General features: G+C 39.3%; 1 protein-coding gene across 4 annotated transcripts in view; it reads right to left on the reverse strand.

Moving 5' to 3' along the window:
- The window catches only part of LOC117147964, a 31,516-nt gene extending 13,168 nt beyond the window's left edge, over window positions 1–18,348 (reverse strand). Inside the window, exons 1-3 of one of the 4 annotated variants that reach the window (XM_033315112.1) lie at window positions 18,205–18,348; window positions 17,838–18,063; window positions 6,149–6,182 (exon numbers count right to left, since the gene is read on the reverse strand). The gene's annotated coding sequence lies outside the window, so the exon portion shown is untranslated. Of the gene's footprint in view, window positions 1–6,148; window positions 6,183–16,305; window positions 16,567–17,837 lie in introns of those variants that run through there. The other 3 variants (XM_033315111.1, XM_033315110.1, XM_033315113.1) reach the window with 3 other exon arrangements.
- Between the last annotated feature and the right edge of the window lie 4,050 nt (window positions 18,349–22,398).

The raw sequence follows: 22,398 nt of genomic DNA on the forward strand, positions 1-22,398 counted from the left end.
GCAATTAATAATTCGTATAAAGTAGTAACAACCGGTATGACTGAAACTTTGTTGTTAAATCCAATTAGTTGTAAGCTCAGATTGCCACAAAATTCAATCAATTCAAACCGCTGAAAGTGGAGCTGATCTACCGATCTCTGGTGCTTAATATCCACAACAAGAATGGTAATGAAACCGCTGGCAGCACAAAAAAAAGTCAATCCAAAGCGTAATTACGAGTTTAATTAGGGGATTTATAAGCGGATTCTACGATTTCCACTATTTCCTCGGGCGAAAGGCGGAAGCCCATAGTTTTGCCAACTATTTGTGTCTTCGGATTTCTGTTTTGGTGTGGATGCAACACCTGGCGCGACTGTCACCATCCATTTGGATGAGTGTCGTCCATCTGCCTTCCGTTCCACGTAATTGCCGCATTAAGAAGAGAAATGATAAATAAGCAACCATATATTCCACACTCGTTTTGTGCAGTTCATCAAAATTACATTAGGCCAACCGTGTGAGCAACGCCAACTGACCCATTTATCGAGTGCTGACCGTCGTCTCACCCAGTTGACTGTGATGTGTTAATTAGTCAAATGTTGGCCAACACACTTGGCCCGACTTGGCCATGTTTGACTTGGCTTTCAAGTGTACTCAGTTTTTTCCGCGGGGCGGTGGAAGCACTTTGAAGCACATTTTTTAAATTGCTTAAACGGATTAATTGTTTCATTTGTCAATGTATAATTTGAATGAGTAGTTTTTTTGTATTTTAAGCTACCTAAACAGTTTGTTCAGATAATTTCTGAAATAAATCAAACATAGATCTATAAATCCATTTCACTTATTCAAATGAATGGCAACTTCGCTAACTTCGATTTTTTAACATATTCCCTAAATTATTTAACTAAATTAAAAATTCCAAGCAAGCCTTAAAAATCCACTTTCCTGTGTTAATCAACAATCCTTACCATTGCTTTCATATCTACTCCTCGTAAATGGGCAATCAATCTCACGTAATGTTCCTCCCTTTTTTGCTTCGCCTCATTTCCTTTGTATTATTTTTCAGTTTATTAAGATTTTGCAATATTATTTCTGGCATCTGCCACACTCTGTGCATATATCGCTTTGGTGTTTTCCTGCGTGCAGTGCTTTTGTATGCCAGGCACAAAAATGCCAGGCAACGAGCAAAAGGCAAAATAATGTTGGCAAAAATGATTTAATAAGTCGCCGGGCAGCAACAAAAACCCACTGGCGACCGGATATCGGAGTCGAAGTTGAAGTTGAAACTGAGTAAATGTTTTGCAATTTCCCTAAGATTTCCATGAGTCGACTGCTCTCTGTATCTGTATCTGTATCTGTATCTGTTGCTGCTCAGATACACGTATTTGCATCTGTGTGGCGTGTTGCAATTGAACATGTGCGTGTGCCACATGATCGGCGGTTCCTCAATTAAACAGCACTTGCATATACAATTTTATTTGTTTTTGCCATCCATCGTTAAGCTCCCGAAAATTAAGTGCAGCCAAAGCCGATTAATGGCTAAGCGTTTTAATGCCCCCAACTCGAAGTGTTGATAATCATGAGAGCAACAATTGGACACCAAACACAAATGCACAGAAAGAAAAATTAGAAACATTATGTCATATACATTTTTTTGTTTCCATTTTAAACTTAAAGTTCGATTACTTGAATAGGTTAATTTACCCATATAATCTTGGTTTATTTATTTTGACCCTTTACAATCTATATCAAAAAGATTTATAAACTACATCTATAGACGTATAAGCCCATAAATAATAAATGTACCAAATCATCGTGAAAAATCAATCAATCGTGATTTAAATTGTGTAAAAAGGCATGCATTGAAGAAAATGTATAACAAAATCTGACTGAATAACTTATTTTCATTGCAATAAATCAAATTTTAAAACATTTTGGATTTTAAAAAGTGCATTTTAATTTGTTTTAGTTACTCAATGAATTTAATTTCTTAATTTTTTACTTATGTAACTATATTTGCATTTTTCGCAGTGCAGCAAACACCGATCGACGGACAAAAAACACTTGATTTACGAGTTCCGTCCGCAGAAGCTGCAACTTGGTGGAAGCTGCAGTCGTGGATGCCACTTGACTCATTTGCGGCACTCATCCACTCGCCGAATTCATTCATTACGGGACAGCCGCTCTGCCGCCAATAATTGTTATTTTATTGTTTAATCGCCGACAACGACGCTGTTTGCTTTGATTTTCGCCGTCGATTTGCCCCATGAATAATAGAGTTGTTTTTTTTTTGTTTATTATTCTTTTTTTTCCTCTGAGCTGTGAACGGAAGGCATTGGCATTACGTCTGGGGATTCGACAGCAGATTCGTTTGTCTGCTTGAGTACGAGTGCTATACCCCATCTTTGGCCCGCTACGCGATTGCGATCGATTTGATCTCGTTTTCATGGCGATTGATTGTTACAAGGTTTCCGTTTGCCACACGCTCTCTATCAAGGTTAATGTGGGTGGATTGGAAAACGGAAAACTGGTATCACATTTGAAAAATCTACCATCAATTGGGGTATTGAAGTCCCACAACTTACAACAAGTCTGGATGTCTGGATTAATAACAATTAGAATAAGTAGTCTATTTACGTATGGCGTATCCACGGCAATTAAAGAGCACTTCCCTTTCAGTTCCCATCGCTTTGGTCCGAAAGCCCAAAATTAGAATAAACCCCCGATCATTATGCAAATGCGGGTAATGAGCGGCATCACATCTCGCTTTTGTGGGTCGCCAATTGCGGTCCGCTTTTACTAATTCGGCTTAATTAAGGTGTTGCGGCGTTAATGAACCGAGGCGGCACAGTGGGCCAATAGCTTCAGTTTCAGCCGCCTGTTTTTCTCTGTTGCCTCTTGTCTCACCATCCAGCGAGTGAAAGAAGGGCAAAAGTCAAGACGCTAAAAACAAACGGCAGACAAAGAGGCAACTTTCCCGCTGTCAACAATGGGCAGGTTGGCTGTCAGGTGGGCGTGGCACCCGAGCTGTTCACATGTGTCTGTTTGCGAGTGCGACTACTGTCTACTTTGTAGTCCAGCGCTAATGACAATGACTGCTGGGTGAGTAAAAGTGGAGTGCCGCCAGAGAAATGCTCGGATTCGGATTCGCACAGCACTGTGAAAGCTGCGAAGAGCGAGTGACTTTGGCCCTAGAATCATGTTTTATTATAATATGCACATGCAAGGGCACTTTAGAGATCTAGAAAGCGACGGAAAGTTTGCAGCTTAGCATGAAAGTGGAGGAAAGCTTATAGCTACGATTAAGATAAGAGCAAAAAAAGTAACAATTAATGATAAAATATTTAACATATTAAACGGAAATCTTAAAGATATTAGTTTCATATTGAACATGTAAGAAGTAATTCGAACTTGCGCTCCAAGTTCTTAGCTTAAGTCTTTTGATTTGCATATATTCCTTCAAGGGTAATCAATGTTATTTCGGTCCATTCTACGACTAGAATTTTGTGCTGATTCAGCAGCAGCTCAAAGCAACCTGACACCCTTCTAAAATTGTGAAAGGAACCCATGACAGATCATTAAATCTGCAGAAAATGTTCTTGTTTTTTTTTTTTTTTTTGGTTTTTGTTCGTCTTGGCCAAATCAACCCACACACACATGCGTAGCACGGCACGATTAAGTATTAAAAAGGCTAACGCACTAACGGGCTGCGACATGATCATTATGCTGATTTATGACTTCAACACTTGCAACTGATAGTGAGGCCAGCCCCCCTTTGGAGCCCCTTTTGCACCCCCGCCCCTGGCCATTTCGTTGTTAACAAAGTTGTTTGTTTATGAGGCGCTTGGCTTGAATTATGGCTGCAAATTAACAACAATTTAACGGCTCAGACTTGTCGCCAACATCCACAGCCATTAGCAACGACACTTGGTCGGATCGGCTTGGATCGTATGGTATCGTATAGGATAAGTACCGGGTCACATATATATAGACATTTACCGATCGGAACATATGTTGGGCCCATATCTATGTAGGCCCCAAGTGGGCGTTTCGAATTGGCTTTAATTAATCAGTTTGACATAGTACTCAGCTCTAATTAAATTCAATTTTAAGAATCGATCACTCGGTCGGTCAGGTTGAAAAATGGTTATTAAACTATTGCGAAATCTTGTCTGGGCTAAACGCTCTAATTGTTTTTACGTTAGTTTGCACTATTTTTTTTTACTGCCTTATAATGTCCCCGATAACTGTTTAATTGCCAAACGTTAACAAGGAGCCCACTGAAAACTCTGAAATTGTTGCATGCAACTTAGTACGTACTAGTATATAGATTTCCAGTTCGCCCCCCGTGCCACGCCCCCTCGAAAGGAGGGGGGGTAGTGGGGCGTTGCGATCTGGCGGTCAGCAAAATGTTTGTTTAAACTGCGCTTTGGCAGCCAACGAAATGGAAACACCAAAGGTTACAGTGGGCAGGCAGTTTAAAATGCTATTAGACTATTATTATTATTTATTATCAACAATTTGAAATTCATAAAATTTTAATTGCCAATTTTTAATAATTTCCAATGATGTTTATGAGTTTTTTTACTCCAAGAGGCGTACATGTGACATAAAAATGTAAAAATTATTAGAAACTTAGTTATGCATAACAACCCAAAAACACACTTATAGTTAATGAAATTATATTTCTTCTAATTTATGTTATGGTTTGTGAGTCATTACCACTAATTCATTATTTTTGCAACAAAGAAAACTATTTTTAACTTCCAAAAACTATTCTGCAGTTTGCATGCTATTGAAATGCAAGGATATTAACTAGTTAAATCAATGAATAATACTACTGTACATAATTTAAAAATAAATCCAAAAACAGTGTGACTATTTGTTCGAGTATTTTCCTCAGCATGCTGGATAGCATGTGTGTGTCGATTGCAATTAACTAGCTGGAAATATGATCGGGCCAAGAAGCAAACCAGACAAACACCCCTTTTCCCCTTCGCTACCCCCTTTGTCACGCCCCTTTGACCCGGTGGCTTTCTGCTTTGCATTTGTCGCCTGTCGCTCGTCTGGTTTATTGCACTTTTGGCGGCTAATATTTATTAACCATAATTATCGGTTGCCGCCGGCCGTTCTAACTGTACGCGATCTTTTGGGCACGGCTTCCGGGCCAGACCAACTAGCCTTAATTGCCAACAAGAGCAGCTAAAGCAGCTAAAGTTGCCACAGCAGCAGCAGCAGCAACATCATGCAAATTACTTGACTTGACTATGAATCTAAATCGAGTGGGCTGGCTAAATTCAATTCAAATTGATAGATGGGCCGAGGTGAGGACAGGCCAGTATTGTGGCCACAAAAAAGCGCCAACTCATCTTTCACCACAAGTCCATTTTCCGAAAAGTGGAAAAGCGGCACGGAAATTATGAGGCGCTTTTCTTTTTGGCATTGAATGGAAATGGAAATGGAAATGCGAAGGTAGCCAAAGTGAATGTCTGCTGTTGATGTTGCCACTTGCCACCGTTGGTGTTGCTGGTCGCCAGTTGCCAGTTGCTATTTGATGTTGCTACTGTTGCAGGTGGGCCAGCGAAATCTTTTTTTTTTTTGGCCGGAAGCATCGACAAATTTGCACTAAATGGCGCCATGGCACGCGCATCATCATCATCAACATAATCATCGTCTTTTTGGACATTCAACAGATTATGCTGATGGTTTTATTATTTCATTTTTTTTTTTTCATTTGCGATTGCTCGCGCTTCGTGATTTAATTTTTTTTTCATCTGGTTTGAGGGTTTTTTTTTCTTTGTTGCTTAAATTAAAAGGCGCTCGGTCGGATGTAGTTGGTTGGCTAAGAAAAAAGTACTAAATTGATAGATAAACCGATTTAATGGGCAGATAATAAACGAGTATTAAAATCCAAAAAAGTTACATTGGTGTATATCGACGAATAGAAGAGCGTTGAATAGGTAAACATTATTGCAAGCTGTGTTTGACTACAATATTTAAACAGAAAATGGGTTGTCATGAAAATAATAGTAATAAAAAAAACTTAAGACCGATTAAATTAACATGTGCACAAAGAAGTTTATAATTTCGTTTTAAATATCAATTGTATTGCGCAAGAAACAATAAACCACTTACTTAAAAACACATAACATATATATAACATACTCACCCCGAAAACATGTGTGTACGATTGGCAGAGGTTTCTAAAAAGATAATAAAATACAACAATAATTTTAATAAGCTACACTAAAATCAATACGTAATATTATCAAATTGCATTCACGAGGTAACATTGTACATTCCCTGTTAAATGTCCCATTGCAATGTTTCCATTTCGCACTCAGAATTTCCCAGCGGAAAAATTCGAATGGGGAAAAAACGAAAGACTTAGGACACAAACTTGCCAGTTATTTAAGCTTACGCGCAATTGAAATGACAAATGCCACAATGCATATGTCTAGATGACGCAAGTGGCTACAGACTTAACCACTTGGTCTGGTTTTTTATATCTTTTTTTGTTGTTAGTCCCTCTATAATTTGCTTGGTATGCGTGCGCGTTCGATGCATTTTTCCTTTATTTCTCTGCTCGGTGGCACGATAATTTTCATTTTTTTTTCATTGCACCGCCGCCGTTTGGTGCCTGCCAATAAAAGTCTTTGTCAACGGTTTTGTTGTTGTAATCAAGTCACACGCATGCGCAACGAAGTCAGCTATTTCAGCTATTTTCTGCGGCCTGCACTCTTCATTTGCATTTAATTCCAGCGAAAGAAATAAAACATATATGTATGTATATCTATCCATTTCCCCCTCCCTCCGGCCATCCGTTTGATAATTAAATCGCTTTTAATTGCCCTCAACCGTAATAAAAACAATGTGTGGCAATTGTGAGAACCCGCAGAAGCCATTGACATATGGCATCGGCATCGGCATCGGCATCGCCATCGCCATCGGAATCGGAATACGGAATATGGCAACGATTGCAAAACATATTGCCAACCATTTGTCCAACCAGATATTGTTCGGGCTGAGTTATTTGCCTTTGCCGTGCCACAAGACAAACGATATGCATTCATTGCTTATGACAGCAATTAATGCATATTCCAATGGCCCTTGAAACGAATTGCAGATCGGATCGGCAAAGAGGGATGGTCGATGGTTTTCCGCTCAGAAAACAATTGATTTATGTATTTTTCCGCCTGAAAGGTCAACGATTTTTAAGAGGTTTTTAAAAATTCATTACATATACATAAATGTAAAGTGCGTAAATACATTTTATTTTGGTTCAATGAAACCAAATAAGCTTTTATGCTATATGTGGCTCTTCTTATTTCAAAGTTAGAAGTATAAAATAGAATATAATTATACCATTATTATATGGCAAATACAGATTTCCTAGCATTGGCCACACGAAACAATTTCCCAAGGGTCTTTCCACCAAAAACTAAAATGACTTGGAAATTTTCATTGTCAACCGCGCTAAGCGGCTACTTATCGCATTTAATTGTGATTATAATTCGTCTGTTTATGGCGGGGACCAGAGCTGCAATTAGCCGGCTGCTGATTAACAATAATTGCGATGTGAAACACTTCAAAACGCCATAAAAGAGGCTTATGAGCAGCATGCCAAACGGAGTTGGTGGGGGGGATTTTACTGGTGTTGCAGAGATCGCAGAGAATGCCCCACATTTGGACAGACCCCCAAAAGTGGTCGAAAAATGTGTGTTCAACAGGATGCAATCAATGCCATCTGACATGAACAGCCGGCGATATAATTAAGTCGAGAATGCCGGATAATTGATGCCAATCGATTGGACGGACAGGAAGCGCATAAATTGAATCGAATCGAAACAAATCGAATTGTCAATGGAAAATTGAGAGCATAGAACTTATGACAGCTTCATTGTAGGAAAATGGATAAAAAAACCTTGCAAAAAACAGACGTTGAAAAAAAAATGAAAAACAGATGGCGATCCGATCTTATCGCTGGACAGGCGGCTGGACAACTTGATCGATCGATGGGACCACACATCGACGGCAGCTTGTCGAATCTATCGTTATCGATTGCCAATCGGCACGATTCGGACAGTCGACATGTGCCCAATAAATTGAACATTGACAACGGACACAACACTTGGGCGGTAGTTGAGTATAAATTATCTTTCCAGCCTCCATAATTTTTCATAATAATATTTTTTGTTTTTTTGACCAAGCAATTTCCTTATTTGCTGTGCCAAATAAATAAAGATATTGCTAACATGCTGCCGATCTCGAAATGTGTGGGGAAAACAAGAAAGAAAGTAATGAAAACTGGGCAAACTGCAAGTGATGAATGTCTGCAGATAAATTCAGCGAAGTATTAAGTGAAAGATATTTTGTTATAGCCAAAATTTGACTGCAAATAAAGCCTAATTGTGAATGAAATGATAATGGTGTGTGCCTAATGATGAAACTTAGTTTTAACAGTCTTTAATTAATTTTTCTTAACGTCTTAAGAGATTATAAACCAATTTAAGACTTGGCATGCTTTTACTTTACTTTTACAGTTTTTCTTTTCCTTTCGTTTTTAAAACTATTCAAGAAAAACGTCCTGGCTTTTTATTTAGGAAAATATATTGCGGGCCATAATCTCGTGATTTACATATTTAATCTATTTATAAAATTCTAGTCTAAAAAATGCACTTTAATTGAAATTTTCAGCACTCCTTGGCATACCAGAGCTACTGATTAATTGCCTTGATTCGTGGACTCCTCGATTCCGTGATTCATTCCGCAGAACGATCTTGGTGCCTGTTCCAGATATTTGCATTTTACAGATCGCCTGACAACGGGAGGCATTCGCTGATTTGCACTCGAACATACACTCGTATGTACTACATATATAGCATGTGAGCCGGCGATCGCACATGAATATTTGCTCATGGTAACCTTGGATGCGTGGCCCAAACCCGTTACGACCGGACGGGCATTATCTAGCATTGGGTGCGCATTTTCCGAGACTTGCCTGCGGGGCATAATTGGGTTTTAATTGATACCAAAGCGAAAAGCGAATGAAAAACCCCACAAAAGGCGTCTGAACTCGAATCAAATCAAAACTGAGGCAGGCAAAAAATCGAAAGTCTGAAGTCTGCATGCAAATTCTAGTAAAGGGAAGTGATTAATTTTGACGTTGCGGAGGCTTGGCTTAGTTTTCCATTTTTTATTCCTTTTCTAAGCCACATATCACATCATATCGTATTACCGAACGGCCTTAACAACACAATTAAGACCCGTTTACAATTTTGGCTTTGGGTTTTTATTACCATTTTTCCTCGCAGCCAATTGAATTGGCCTAATGAGTGCAACGAATTTGACAGTATGGATATCCATGGATATATGCTCATATATAGCGGCCCATTCGGATCTGTCGATGCAGCTAATCCGCGGCCACTGATTGTTCAGTCCGAAATAAAAAATATGTGAAAGGGCCGTCGTCGGGTTGTCAACGCGATTCGAATACACAAATATAGCCACGCCGATATGCGATATGCAGATCGACGCTTATATAGCCGCGGACTACAAATCATCGAGTCACGCCTATGAAATTTACATAAATATGAGCATTGAAAATAAAAGAAGGAAAAACGTTTAAATGAGCCAAACACATCACGGCAAATAATGAACGTTTAATGCTCTTTTTAGGAGAAGTTACATTAAACAAATTAAATAAATCATAAACTCAATTGAAGGGCGTAAAAACAGCTAGTAAAATCCAAGATGTCAACTATCTTGCATATATTACTAACACAAAATACATGGTCGCCTATCATATTCAATGAACTCTCTAGCCGTCACAAATTTAGTTAGGGTATGCAAAATGCAATTCATCAGCTAGCAATAAGCATAAAGCCATAAAACCATCGACTGACTTAATGGAGTCGTTTGAGCGACAAAATTGTGCAGCTGAAAAAAAAAAAAGTAAAAATCAAAAGCCCCCTTTCCACCCTCTTGATTGAGCCACGCCCCTGGGATTTTTTCATGGGGCAGTGTGGATAAGAAAAGAAAAAATGAAAGAAGCCGGGCTGCAGGCAGGAAAAAAAATGCTAAAGTTCGTTTCTTAAGTCTTTCGTTTGGCGGCGCTAAAGATTGCGCAAAAAGAGTTGGGGAACAAAAAGCAAAACAACTCCCGAAATCCCAGAAATCCAACATCGTGCAACAACTTAAGCAGTTTTACAATGAAAAAATAAAGCCAGTAAATCATATGACCAGCGGCTTTTGGATAATTGTTTGGTTATCTCAAATATGTTTCTTGGTTTTCCTTTGTCTCGATTACTGCTCCAATTTAAAATATCGCACAGCCACCAATCCCAAAATCAAATCAAATCAAATCAAAAATTGCCAAATGCCGCTGCAGTAATTATTGTTTCCAGGCAATATCGATGTGTGGGCGTGGCAGGCTGTGCCTTAGAATGCGGTAGAGAAAGCAATAATACAATTACCAAACACAATAATAACAACAACAACATCAACATGCGGCAGAAAATAAACAAAATACCAAGTTGGGCAAAGTAAAGCAAACAAATTGGTGCCAAGGTTGCCGCGGGACAAACAAATAGGGTCCAAAGCCATAATTAGATCAAAAGTCATAATTTTTCTCTATTTTTTTTTAGTTACCTTTTCGTAGCCGCTCGTTGCTGTACCAACAAACAAATAACAAACAACAAACCACAAAGGTATACAACAACAAAAATGCGCTAAGCAATAAAGAAGCAAGACCAAAGCCCCGACCAAAAAAAAAATCACTTTAATTTGAGCGCATTTCATTTTGTCAAGTCGCTGCTCTGGCTTTTATAGAAAGAAACCCGAAAAAAAAACACAGCACCAACTACAGAGCACGTTTTGTAGGGCGGTCAGAAAAGCGAGAAAAAAAAATAAGGAAAAATTCGTATCCAATTTAAATGTCATTGCGCCATTTTGATCCCCACCCCCAACCCTATTTGCCTGGGCCAACTTTTAATTCGAAATTGAAAACCGTAAAGTACACGTCTTATCAATGGATTATCTACAAGAGCAGCACAGCATCGCGAAAATCAATGGAGGTGCAGGGGTTTGGCTACGGGGGCGGGGCTGGGCGGTCGGTTGAGAGGTGAGAGGTCAGCGGTGGTTCACGGAGGCGTCAACTAGCCACTCACAAAGTGATTGGATCCCGATCGATTCGGTCAGATAAAATAAACAAAACCAAGCCAGGCCAAGCTGCGATTCGAAAGTGAAAGCCACACAAAGCGAGCGCTCAGCGGTTCTGGGCTGGGTTGTGGGTCAAAAGGCGAAGCCATCGGGTGGCCAGTCCAGCGAGGATTCAGCAAGTGGAAAATGCAGCATTGAAAAATATAGGAAATATATAAAATAATAGTATATAGTATAGTATATATAATATAAAAGTAAAACTCTTTATACAGTCCAAGATTTTTATATATTTAGATTGATATACATTTTTAAGTATTTTGCAACTTTATGTAAGAAAATCCTAACATAAAGCCAGTGATATTGAAAGCTTACTAAATATCAATTACATATTAAGCTGGCTCGTTTAATCCCCTTTAACCTCGGCACACACATAAATACGCTGAGGTGTCAGAACCACCTCTTGCAACACCCTGCACCACCTGACACCGGCCTGCACCACCTGACACTAACCCTGACCCAACCTTGCACCGCCAATCAGCCAAGTGAATGCCAGACAGCTCGCATTTGGATCTCCCCTATCATCGAATCTTCTATCGGCGACACCAGCGATCGATTGAACCGCCCTGACTTGCACCACTGAACCACCGAACCGAGCCAAACTGAACCACCGCGGGCAAATAGAGCATAGCCATGCCGAATGTTTGGCCAACTGTGTCTGCACAAAAATTTGAAAGTAATACTTTGGTGATTCAAAGGAAATATACTACTATATGTGTGTGTGTATAGCAACGTCAGAAGTTAAATTAAGAGATCAATAAAATAATTTACTACCAATCAAACTTAAGATTAGAAATATGTCACATAAAATCTGAAATCTATGTATAGCTTGGTTTCCCTCAGTGTGACAGTGGGAGTGACCTGTGCCAATGCGGTGCGTCCTTCTAGAAGCGTTGGGGGTGGAGACTTCTCGAACAGCTTGACCCACGCCACCTCATGTCTAGATTTAAATGCTTTAGTTTTCGAGGCATGTGGCGCGAGGTCTTGACATTGTACCTTGAGCATTGTCATGATTTGTTGTCATCAGCGGGTTGCAAATGAAAAGCTGCCAAAGCAAATCAAATGGCAAATAGCAAACGGCAAACGGCAAACGGCAAACAGCAAACAGCAGACGGCAAACACCAAACTGCTAATAGCAAATTGTTTTGCCAACTTGAAGGCATGGCCATCCAGCATCGGACGTCTCCACACCCAGTGGGCGTTACACATGTGGTTGTTGCTCTACTTTATGCTAGATCTGTACACTTTATTTTCTATCGTGAGTCATGGGGGGGCTGGAGAATCGATGGGAGCGACTGGGCCGCGCGGGGCGAGGGGTGTTAATGTTTAAAAGGAAAAATCCAAAATGAAAAACCAAAGGGGCCCTGCTGAAAATGCAATTGCACAACACGGCAGCGCGGCAGCTGAAAATTGATAAACCAAATGACGCGCTTGAGTGGTTGTTGTTGCCCGTGGTGGTTGCGCCATGGAAATTCTTGCCAAGGTTCATTTAGCCGAACATGCCTTGCGCCTTGCTTTAATTAAACTTTTGCCCACTAAATGTTTTACTTTTCGAATGACGGTGTTCAGTGGCTCGGCGGCTCGATCCAGTGGTGCAGTGGTTTCGCCTGCGGTTACCCTTTGAAGTCGCCCAATACGGGGCGCGAGCCATAAATGAGACATCCCACCACCGAACACATGTGGGTGGCTGCCCGATTGGCATCGCATATTGCACAATTCTCTAATTAAAATGTAAGCTACCCATTGGGTTTGGGTCGAACGGAAAATGTGGGTGGAAATTGCATTGTTTTATAACAGTGACATCTTCTCATTTGCATTGTTATGACTTCTATCTATAAATAGGAATCACATCAATAAGGTATTCAACATTTTGTTGAATAACCTATTTCCAATTTCAAACTGCATTTCATTTTTGAATGTATTTGTTCTATCTGCTTATACGCTTAAGTCGTTAGTACATACTAGCTATTTGCATAGCCCCACGTTGGGCGCCATTAACTGGTAGCCTGCGCACATTTCACAATTTTGTTCAAATATTTCTTGAATATTAGTTTTTGTGGCCCCCCGTCGGTCGCATTTATTAATAGTCCACCAAATGTTACCATTCCGTTGTCACATTTTGTAATTTGTATGTTTCGGAACAGAAAGATACCTCCAGTAAGCGGCTCTACATATTTTAAGCTTAATATAACCCCTGGAGTTACCCAATCGAGCAAAAAGGCTTTTGTTTTGCTACCATTATGGCAGCTACCTGGATGTGGCACTTAGTCATCTTGCAGTGGCATTTCAGAGACGCAAGCACTCAACGCCGACACTTTGTGGCATGTGGGCGAAGCTTATCTTTTTGCCGAGGGCTCAGACTCGCAGTTCCTACAAGATAAACATGGCCAAGGTGTCCGCAACTTGAGGCTCTCGCCATAATTACAAGAAGCTGTTGTCGTCGTCGGCTCTTGGCCAGCAAAGTAACAAAGCAGCGCGACCAAAAGTCAGTCGGACAGCGAAACTAAAAACAGGAAAGGAAGCAAGCCTGCGATAACTGAAGATTGCAATACTCTTCGCTGGAAAATGCAAAATACAAGAAATTAGGCAAGAACATAAGCCAACTAAGCAAAAATCCAACAACTAACATAAAACAGTGATTTTCGAAAATAAGAATCTTTATCACTCTGTCACCTAACTCCTGCAATAGCTATAAATACCTTGTGCTAGGGTATGCAAAGCAGAAATAGCCACCGCGGCGGCGAAAAAAATAAAGTTTGCAATAAGTTTTGGCTTACAAATTTGCCAAACAATGCAGATCGCTGGGCACGACGTTGAGCCGGGTCTCTTTGCCTTTTTTTCTGTGGCTTCAAGTTGGCCCAGAGTCACCAGATCTCTGGACTGAAGACTCTCGACTGGCGACTTGCGACTTGGTCGATCGGGACTAACGACTCCTCGAGTGGCTGATGGAACTATTTTCCTCGTGTGTGAGTGCCGGCAATTATGGTTGCAGCGACTTGGGGATTCGATCGCACTCGACTCGTGCCACGCGTCCGCATTTACAAGAGCAGCAAATTATGGGGAATCCCCTTCAGCCCGGGCTCCATCAAATCTGGTTGTACTTCGGCTCCAATCTCGGCGCATCTTATCAGATCGACTGCCGAACGGAAGACTTCGGAAAGAGGTCATAGCGATCTCCTTTCTTCTTTTTTAAAGCGATGCTCCAGAAGAAACACCATTAAACGGCGTTTCGAAACATATAGATTTCACCTCAGTTTTTATGAAATGGTTATTGGTGCATGTAAGGCTTATTGTTTGTAGTTAGGTTCTACTGTAAGTATATGTGTATAGTCAAATCGAAAGCAAAGACAAAAAGGGTTCGCTGAGCTGCGAAATGGAGCAACATTTGTTTTTTCTTCTTTTTTTTTCGTTTGCATTTATTGTGAAGTTAAAAAAGTTTGCAAACTTTTGCGGTTGGCGATTTATTTTCGGTGGTTTTTTGTCGTTTTTGTTGTAGTTTTCTGTTGCTGTGGCAGGTTCACAACGAACACGATCGGAGTGAAAGAGAGGGGCAATGGGGAGCAAGCGAGACGGGGGCCGAGCGGGACAGTGGTAACGGGAAACTGTCCAAGTTATCCAGTTATCCATGTGCCTCACGCAGCAGTCGAAACGAGAGCAAAAGTAGCCACCGACATCGCTTGTTTCGCTGCATGTTGGCGCTGCACTGCGAGAAAATGCTATAGGCTTTCATGGCAATCTTCAACATAGAATGAATTGAAAATGCAATATTTTTGTTTAGTGTAAACATGTAGAGAATGAGTCTCGGTAGGAACATTAAAACATCTTCATATTCATAATAATATACTGCGGTTTATGTAATTTATATATATTATTATATTCCTTTTTTTAAAAATATAAAGAACGTTTAATGCAGTACATGTTTTGAATACTTCCATTTCAGATATCTTTGATTGCACTTCTGTGCCCAAAGTGATATTCTAGATCATTTATTGTTTACAGTGCGCTTTACTGACTGCTTTTCGCTTTTTGTTTTCTTAGCAGTTTAGCGCCCGCCGTCCATGATTGTCCCCATGCCCCACTCAGGCCAGCCCCCTCCCCGCATCCGCCCCAGCCACTCCCCCCGCTGCGGCCGCCCCCTTTTGGAGGAGTGTGTCCACGTACCAACATTGGCCTAATGTTGCACATTGTGTGCTGAGCCTGATCTTGTTTATTATGCAAGAAAGCTGCCAAAGTGAGCCAAAGCCGAGCGACTCACCGATATACGCTATATGCGCTATATATATATATATGTATATATGTACATATAGCGTACGGCATACGAAGCCAAACGGCAACAATTGCAGAAAGTAAATTTACAAAAAATTCAATCGAACAAAGTGCTGAAGACTCTTGACCAGCGACAAGAGAAATGGGAAGTTATGGGGACATGACCGGGTTGTGTCGAAATTATATCGCCGTGATCACAGAAAACGTAATGCGGCCAACAAAACGTTTGCAGATCGCGAATAGTTCCAAAATGGATAAAACCAAAATAATTAGGTCCTAATTCGAAATATTCGAAGTTTTTTTTTTGACTTTATTACAAACTGGCTCAAAGGGAAAGTTCTAGATTAAATGAATTTAAAACCAAATTTAAGAATAAAGATCCACAATCAGTACTTTAATCAAGCAAGTAATTTTTTTACTTTCAATATATGATTATTATGCAAATTGTGAGATTTAGCAATTGAACAAAAATTTACTTTCCAGACAACACAAATTACCAATAACCAATTTACTTGAGCCCAAATATTTTAGAATTCCCAAAACGAGTTCGCTATTGTTTCATTATTAATGTAAAACCATATTTCAAAGTACACACAACACATTGTGTTTTAAATGTCGTAGTCTCTTAATATATGTATTCCTTTTGTTAACATATCAATGTGATTGTGTTGTAGAATTTTAACACATTTTCGTTGCATCCAATAAAACACTTGTAATAAACTGTTTGGATTTTAAAATTCTAAAAACGTGGCCATCACTTTCACATGCCCACAACACTCAGTCCATATAAAGTGGCTAATTTTTGGGCCGTATCATCATCACTCTTATGTGTATTGCGCATACCTTTTGCTAATTTATGGCTTGTTTCACTGGATGCACCTTGTTTTTATTATATATTTTATGACCGATCGACTGGCGAAAAAACCCAAAAAAAACACACTGCTTTATTGCAGATAAACATCACATTTAAAGGCAGTGCATGCCCAGTACCGTTAGTGGTTCAAATCGATCGAGCTATTTGATAATATTCGAAATTCTCGTTTGGAGTTTTCGAAAATAACCGCCGTCGGAAAACGGTTGAGCGATATGAATGGCTCCGCACAGCGCGCACTTTGAATTGCGACTGATCGCTGCGAATCGGGTTGCTGATAAAGCACAGACGGCACGCTGTGGAATGGAACGGCGAAACGGGCGGAATGGCACATTTGCTGCCGCAGCACAGCCGCAAAGTGGGCGGCATTCTGCGCGTAGGCCTAAATGTTAATGCAATTTGCTTTATGCGCATATGGAACAACGCAATCATCGGAGATCGGAGATCGGGGGTCTGGAATTTTGTAGGTTTTTTCTTTGATTTTCCAGGTTGCTTTCAATGGAGGAGTAGTGGGTACAGCAGCAACAGCGACGAACAACCGAATCGAATCGAATCACTATCACCACCAACCACCGACTGACGCTGTTCTTTTGTGACATATGGAAGTGGGTCGGGTCAAGAGGTGAGTGCCTAAAATGCTCTTTAATGCCGCCGAGCTGCCAACTTGTGGTCATTGCTCACCCGATCCCTTATTCACTCCACTGGTGGAGCCGAAAGTTGGGCAAGCGATGGGGTAATCCCAGTCCGAAAACCCATAAATATAGAAGGTGTTCAAGGAGCATTTGGGTTGCGAAAATATTTTAAAATCGCATGCAAGTCAAAAATGTATAAAACAATTATATATAATAAAATGAATATAATATAAAATAATATAAATGTAATTTTGGAAACTGGATTAGTATACTGCTTGAAATGCAGTTTTTGTTCAATCATTAAATGCTTGAAATATTTCAGGCAGCGTTTCTATTACATCTATATGATATCTATATTATCTACTATAAAAAGTAGATAAAAGTTATGTTGTTCAGATAATCTTAAGACATAACAGCTCTGAGATTATCCATAAATTATATTAATTTTAAAAATGCATTGTTATACTCATGAAGACGACCTTGCCTTGATTCCGCCACTCGGCCATCCTTCAGTCCCACCGGACATCCTCCCGCTGAAAACCATAAATGCAAACACATAGTGTATGGGTGGCCACTTCAGTGGGTTCTGGTTCTTTCATGGGCAAGGTCGTCTTTCTTCCACCGAGATGGTTGCGGTTCAGTGGGATCGGAAGTGTTTTACTGCCACTAATCCAAAGCCAAAGCCAAGTCCAAGTCAACGTTGCAGAACTGCAGCCAAATCGGATCACAAGTCGGCCATATATGTATATATATACATATATTATATATATGATACATCTTGATAAGCCCCACTAGCTATTCTCTATCAGAGATGTATTGTGACGCATTTGAGCCGTGTATGCATATGATTTGGCCAAAATAAATCAGCTTACCTCAATCGTCGGATCCAGCCGCTATCAGAACAGGTTAAAATTTTCAAATAAAATATTTTGTTGTTTTACTTTTTTGCACTTTATTTTCGGAATTCTTTCGACTGCACCATAAACAAAATTATTTAATTTGCATATTCGAATTTGTTGTTTCTCTCGCTTCGCTTTGTTTTATTAATATTATTATTTGTTGCTGCTGCTGCTGTTGTTGAATTTTTATAATTCACCGCTGTACAGCATATTGTAAATTACCAATTGCACAAAAACAAAAAGGAGTACAAAAAAATTGGCAAATCAAAACAAATAAGTAACTCGATAGACGCTAATTAGCGAATAAATATGATTTACCCCTTTCTATACTATACTATACTGGTATATTGATGGATTTGATCAATTCATAGTCACTTCACCACACAACCGCCAACTTTTTTGAACGTTTCTGCTGCCCGTTTGATTATTGTTTTTGGCCGGGCTCAAAGGCGAGAGGAGGAAATTCGTCAGCTCTGGCCAAAAGCGAAACACTGACTGACTGGCTGATAAAAGCCAAGCCGAGTTCAACCGAAAAATCCCCGGCGAAGAAAACCGATCGTGGCTGAGACGACTGAAAAGCCAGTGGAACGACTGAAAGCCAGGTTGGTGGAAACGAAACGCGGCCCAAACTCGTCGGCCACTGAGAGGGGGGAAGCGGGCTGAAATATGCTAATCATAGGCCTCGGAAATATTAGGCCCTGGATTAGTCAGTGGGCGTACGAAAAAGGCAGCAGAAATAAGTCGAGCAGTTAAAGTGCAACAATTGCAGCCATAAAGACTCATGAAGGGCCGCCGCATAAATTTCAGGCCTAAAACGTAAAAATATTATTCAGTAACTCAGGATAAGTGCATTTTTAAGGCACAATAGTATTAAAAAAAATAAAGGTTTAACCGAAAACGTGATAAAGTAAGCATATGTTTCTCAACAAAAATATTTTGATTGCGGAAAAATAGTGATTTAAAATATTACAGACATATTTTTTTTGGATTAAGCTAAGTATTATATATTATTATTTTATTTATATATTTAAATAATATTGCATAAAATGGCCCCACATTAAATTTAAAACAGCAAACCCCACAAATATATTTGATACCAATCAATTTTGCTATTCGTTGGCATATTTAAAATATAAAATGTAGCATGTATTTATGAAGTATTCATACTACCGAAATAATTATGAAATACTTTACTATTACAATTTTCAGGAAATGCCTATTTGAAAATGAAGGCATGCTGTTATATTCAAATTCCATTATAATTCTAGCATTAATATGTTTAAAATTAAATACTTGTATTGATATGGAAATCGATGTAATATTGATTTTACTTTCAGGAAATATCTTTCCGATAAAATATGAGTAGTTTAGAGACTAAAGTCAAATTTGATCGAGTTACTAAAACCTGCTTCTTTGCTTATTTTGATTTTGAGCCCACTTTGCATTTTTTATTATTCTAGCCATCGGGTATTCAAGATAGCCCAAACTAAATCAATGGCTCAATTTATTTTGTGTAATATTTTCAGGAAATCTCTTTCGATAATGTAATCGGATTCGAATACGATCCAACTAACTACCGAAAGCAGCTCCAATTTATGCTGATGTTATGTCCAATTTGCATTTTTATCATTCTAGCATTCCAGTGCTCCACGCAAAGTGCACCAGACGGAAGTTGTAAAAATGTATCATAAAAAAAGCGAACATAGTCCGAGAAAAAAAGGGGGAAAATAAAACAATCCAATAATCGAAATCATTAGACAAAGGCGAACTAAGCCATTGGCTGCAATGAGTCCGACAACAATAACAAGAAACAATGCTTGCCGATCGAATCCAATTGTGGGTGCAAGCGGCGGGTGGCGGGATCCGCGGGGGGGCAGGGAGTTCGGTGGCAGAGGGGCGGGAATAGGATGGGGGTGGCAGCGGGCGGACAGCTCGATGGAGTCCATTGGGTGCGGCGCCAACGCTTAAACATAACGGCACAATTATAGTCGTCGTCAGATGTGTGGACACATATATCCCAGCACTGGAAAGAATTTTTGTTTGTTTTTATAGCCAACAGAAAAAAAATTACAGACCCAATTTTCCATAAATTAAAGAAAGTTTTCTATCAAGAAATGTAAATCATTTAATTTATTTAATAATTTATTCAATAATAATACCACAATATCAGAATATGCATAGGAATATTTCCTTAAAATTAAATGATCCATTATTATATATAAATGTACATATTTTTTTTTAATCTTTTATAATATTATGTGCTTTTATTTGTCATTTATGTGTTAAAGTGATTTTAAAGCACAAAAAATAAGGTTTTTATTAGGTAAAAAATAATTTCATATTTTTGTTCTATCTATGTAAGTCCCAATTAGTATTTTTTAAATATTTCTTAGCACACTTTTAGGCAACGATTGTTTACGAATAACTCATATGCATTTTTGTCATGTGATAGAATCAGATTTCTCTTGAAACAAAAACCCATAAATTATCAAGCATAATTCATAATGTTTTGCAGTGAATTTTTTCCCTGTGCACTTGCACGGTAACAGTGCGCATACGTATTACGTATGTATATTATAATTTTAAAATTTTTTCCATACAATTTTTCTATATTTTTTGCCACATTCTCCAAGGACAAACAACATTTTAGTGAGCGACGACGTCGCCGGCGGCTAACGGCACAAACCCATTCCAAGATTGATCTACAAAATACGAAATACGAGGTACAATATGCGAGATACAATATGCGAATATACTACAGCACCGAGTTTTTCGCGCCGGCAGACTTTCCTTTTTCTAACCTACGTGTGTGCGCCTGTGTGTGAGTGTGTATCTGTGTGAGCCAAGTGTGCGGGCGCGCACTAAAACAATAACAAAATTAAGCTAAGCGCAGAAAAAAGGCAGTAAAAAATTAAAATCCAGCTACGCGAAGAAAAGGTGTGGCAACGTTCTGTTTCTGTGTGTGGTTGCTAGACTATAGTATGCTATAGTCGACTATAGGCATTGCTATTACCGTTACTATTACTATAACTATTACAGTTACATTTACCGTTACCCGTTACCGTTACAGTTTCAGCAACTTAAAGACAAAGCCCCAACACCCAATTGTCAATTGATCTTAAGAACCCATTTAACCCATTTAAAAATAATAACTAAATAATGTTCAATTTAAAAAAATAAAGTCACTTTTTTAGTGAGTTTTAGTACGTTTTTTAAATGTTAAGCAAGATTAAATTAAATTAGATTAAATTAATATTAAATTTGTCTTACTACAAAACGTATACATACAAATAAACTAACTCTTCAAAAAGAAAACAGCCAATGCTTTTATATTCAGAGTATATATCCTTAACTATTTTTACGTAGTTGGTCAATAAATTCGTCATTGATTTTGGCCCGCAAATTTATGCGCAGCGAGGCGAAATCCTTTTTGGCCATTAAGTTTTGGCGCTTGCCAAATCGTTTAGCAATTTATTCAAAGCGTCAGAGCGACAATTCACTTTTCGGATATGGATTCTTGGGATTGGATTTGGTATTGGAATCGGGGCGTTTTTTTTTACCTGCCGGTGTGGCTTTTGCGCAATGCCAAAATTTATGGCCAACCACTTACCCGCCAGCAAGGTCAGAACACTCAGAAGTGCTGCTGCTGGTGGTTCTGCAAGTTCTGTTGGTTCTGTTAGTTCTGGTGGTGCCACCGCCAAGTGTCCAGGAGTGGGGCATGCAACAGGTCACCGCGATAAACCAGGAGCCGCTCCAATGAGTCAGCAGCAGCGGCTCGACTTTGATTTGTGGCACTTGGGGGCGAATATAAATCAGCCAGCAACTGCACAATCCCAAGGCCGCCACCACACAACAACAACAATAACAACAAAAGGCTGCGGACCCACCCTACACACAGGCCCATGCACTCAAAAAAAAGTTTAGCTCATCCTGTTCATATCCAGAAAGGCCCAAAAACAAGCTGGAAACAAGATTGCATATTCTGAGTGGTAAGTTTGTGATATTTTGTTTTCAATATTAATAAAATTGTCTTGTATTAAAAAAAAAAACTATTTGGTAATTTAAATTATTATTAATATTATTAATAAAAACATTTTACAATCATTATAAATGCATATGATTAAATTAGACATTGGGCCTTATGATGGTTTTAAGGTATCATACATCAACATAATGCTATTTTTTTATATAAAATCATGAAATACTTTCCCAATTTCTCACTGTGCACTGTATAATCCTAGCCGTTTGCATGATTGATATAATCGGTAGCCATTTAGAAGGATTCTACAATAGAGATGCGATGCATTTCGCCCAGTGCATGGAAACCCATGAAATTGCCGCGCAAAGGTCAAGTCAAGTGAAATTGGTTGGGAAAAAGGCGAGAAAGCAGGCGACGGAGGCGCACAGTGAAGAAATTATGTCAAAATTTGAATTAGCAGCTGGGAAAATAAAATGGCGCGACCAGAAAGACAATGGCGGCGCATAAATTAATTTCCCTATCAGCTGCAGCCTCGGAAAAGTGCATTCGCTTTTC

This window comes from Drosophila mauritiana, chromosome X, assembly GCF_004382145.1.
Source record: "Drosophila mauritiana strain mau12 chromosome X, ASM438214v1, whole genome shotgun sequence".
Taxonomy (NCBI): domain Eukaryota; kingdom Metazoa; phylum Arthropoda; class Insecta; order Diptera; family Drosophilidae; genus Drosophila; species Drosophila mauritiana.